Raw genomic sequence first — 405 nt, forward strand, 5'->3', positions numbered from 1 at the left:
AGGTTTTGGGGATGGTGGAGGAAGGGGATGGGGTAGGGGGAGGGATCCCAGTTTTTCCACCTCAGATTCCTCCCGTTACTACTCGCTGTTGCTCAGTTATGGGTCCAGAGTCAACGCCAGAAATAAACGAGGGCTTTGAAGTACAAACCCGGCGTGGCTCCGTTCTTTGGCAGGAAACGCAACACCCGCTTTACCCCGTGCTGCCGGGAAATCCTGTGGTGCGGACTTCCCCACCCCCCTTCCTGCTCCCGCTTCTGCTCCTCTTGCATCCCTCCTCCTGCCCTGACTCCGGCCTAGGCCCATGCATCTCCAAAGCACGGTCTTTAAGAGTTTACCTCTTTATTGCGACGCACAAGTTTTCGGTGTGTTTTGGAAACTGCCCTCGTAGTCAAAAAATCTGGAGGG

Source organism: Eurypyga helias, unplaced genomic scaffold (genome assembly GCF_000690775.1).
Source record: "Eurypyga helias isolate BGI_N326 unplaced genomic scaffold, ASM69077v1 scaffold26261, whole genome shotgun sequence".
NCBI lineage: Eukaryota > Metazoa > Chordata > Aves > Eurypygiformes > Eurypygidae > Eurypyga > Eurypyga helias.